The sequence below is a fragment of the Cibotium barometz genome, chromosome 19 (assembly GCF_041138505.1).
Source record: "Cibotium barometz isolate CiBa-2024 chromosome 19, ASM4113850v1, whole genome shotgun sequence".
Classification (NCBI taxonomy): domain Eukaryota; kingdom Viridiplantae; phylum Streptophyta; class Polypodiopsida; order Cyatheales; family Cibotiaceae; genus Cibotium; species Cibotium barometz.
In genome coordinates, this window is record NC_141064.1 from 11,371,034 (window position 1) to 11,373,780 (window position 2,747).

Here is a 2,747-nt window from a genome sequence, read left to right on the forward strand (position 1 = left end):
AAATATCATTGATCCCACCTGATTCTAATGCAGGACCTCAGCTCACAATCCATAAGTTTTAACAGCTGAGCCAACTTTTGAGCTGTGATTATCAGCCCAGAGTTCAACTTTCAATAATGTCAAGCCATCATGAATATACAGAGGAGGACATATACATGGACAGGCTGCCAAACGTTGGAAGCTGGGGGGGCTGTGTTCATCAGACATGTCTGCCCTCTCGTTACTAGTTAGAAACTTAGCCACTGCCCAACACCAAGTTGTGGTGCTTAACATCCACACAACATAATAATGTCAGTTCAATGATGATGTGGCACGACACCACACATTTCCTTGTAGATGAAGTTTTTCTCTAGAGAAGAGAGTAGCAAACTCAACAGGTATGCAAGCAGGACTAAGAAGAAACAGCCCATTATCACAATAATTGAGCTGCATTAAATTAACAACCAAAGTCACACGACTTTCTCTCATCATTCAGAAATCTCGACATCATGCATGACAAATTCTTTGATCTTCCAGCCATTTTACAAACAAAGCGTCTCGTCACATAGGCATTTAGAAGTCCTAAAAGCATACCCATTGGCAATACAACCAGTGACCTCTGATCAATCAGTAAAAGGTTTGCCTCTATTGCTCGACTCTGTAACCCTTTCAGGGTCATGTTGTACATAAAAGACAACAACCAAAAAAAAAAAAAAAGTAAACGGCAAAGTAGGGAGTCAATGTTTCTATACAAGAATGGGCCTGTGTATTGCAAAAATCTGCAGACAACCTAGCAAAATTGACTCTTCAGACAGAATCCTTGAAACATCGAGAGACCAACCTTTGTGGTACGGATGTAGAACTTAGCGGTGCAGATTGGAAAAACACAAATCCAGCTGCATTAAGTCCCAGAATACCACTTCGTGGCTGGAGCAAAGGCCAAGAATGCTCAACCGCCCATTTGATCGAGAAACAAGCCCCCAATCCTTCGTTTATTTTTCATTCTACAGTTTGACCGTGTCTAAAAATGGTTGCAAAGCTTATTGCTCCCTAGGAGACTCTGGAAAGAGGGGGAGGAGGGTGGGGTCGTTGTTCCTCGGCCTCTGTGAATGCAAGAAAAAACCCTTCTCTGCAATGGCTAGATCTTCAACAGTTGCTTGATTTTGACTCATGGCAGGATCAGTCTGAACTACAGTGGTTTGTGGCTGACTCATGGCTGAAAACGTTTGCATGGCACTAGTTTGTGGCACGTCCATGGTAGGATACATGTGCATGGCCGGCTTCTTGTAAGTAGGATACATCTGTACATTGGCATTTTTTTGCTGATTCAAGGTATGATGTATCTGTAAGGCATTGTGCTCCTGTGCAGACATCATCGTCGAACTGCCGGGGCTAGCTGTCGGGGTTACAGGAAAACAGATCTTCTCAAAGTCAGAGGCCAATGGGGTGACGGGGCTGGGCACCAATGGAGGAAGATCTCTGCAGCTGGTGGAAAGCCTTTCCAGAGTTTTGCTGGACCTCCTTCTTTCAAAAAGCTTTGTTGTCATCGGCTTTCGGGGTCCCAGGTCAGGAACTCTCCCTGCAGACTCGGTTTTCACAACCGATTCATGCTTGTTGATGCATCCATTAACATCAGCGCCGTTGCCATTGTTACTTATGCCGCCACGACTAGCAGTAAGGCGAGAAGTCACAGTCACAGGAAGCAGATCTGTATCTTCACTAGATGCGCCAGTAAGCTGGTGTACTACCTCGCGGAAATTGGAGCAATGAGTGTGCACAATGGTTTCTCTGTCAGTGTGAGACACAGAAATGGCCGGCCCCACAGGGCTTTTAAGACTCTTCTTACCTCCAGGACTCACGGCACCACCCCCTGCAAATCCTGATTTCTTCATCGGGCTTAATAGAGACACTTTTCTTATCAATACCTTTGTTCAAACTGCGGCACCTGCCACTATCTGCACAAGAGCCTCTGGAGCTAGGGTTCTCTGCACATAAGATTTTGCGGTTAGGGTTGACAGCACAGAAGTCTTCAAGGCTAGGTTTCTCTGCACAGGGGACTTGGGGGCGGAATTTCCCTCCTTCAGGGCCAGGGTCCTGCTGCACGGGATCCTATGGACGGGGTTCGAATTCTGGGGTCTCCTCAACAAGGGATTTTGGCCTAGGGTTTCCTGCACAGAATCCAGGGCTGCACGGGATCAATAATAAGGGTTTCCAGCACAGGGGTTTTGGAAGTAAGGATTTGAAGTTGCAGTTTCCTGCTGCACGAAAGCCTTTGGGGCTAGAGTTCTCTGCAGATGGGGAGGGGGCGAGTTGAGAGACCCCCTGTGGAGAATTAGGGTTTTGGATGGAGGATTGAGAGAAGTGAAGGGCTGCAAAAGTTCGGACAGGGGAATCGGGATGGCTAATGGGCACACCGATGCAGGGAGCAGAACCAGAAGTAGAAGCAGGGGCGTGATCCATGGCGAAGAGAAGCCCTAATATGCATGGATGAAAGAGAAAGAGAAAGAGAAAGAGAAGACGAAGCGTTAAGCAAGCGCTGGCTATGGTGGACACAAAGCACAAGCATCATGCTTTCCTTGGAAGAGAAAAGACGGGGAATGTGACCATAAACTGTAATCGATTTCGCGGCGACCGGTACCATTTCACGCTCACCGACAAAATCGAGGACGGAGACGGTTTACTATCGGCGCCGGCGGCCACAGCCAGAGCCGTAGGTCGTATTGCGGTTCCCCCTTCGACTGGTCTGGTCCGGTCACCTTGCCTGCCGT

The 2,747-nt window shown here is 47.7% G+C and overlaps 1 pseudogene; it reads right to left on the reverse strand.

Annotated features, from left to right (window-relative positions):
* Positions 1-436: 436 nt before the first annotated feature.
* On the reverse strand, positions 437-2,541 carry LOC147628227 (uncharacterized; annotated as a pseudogene).
* Between the last annotated feature and the right edge of the window lie 206 nt (positions 2,542-2,747).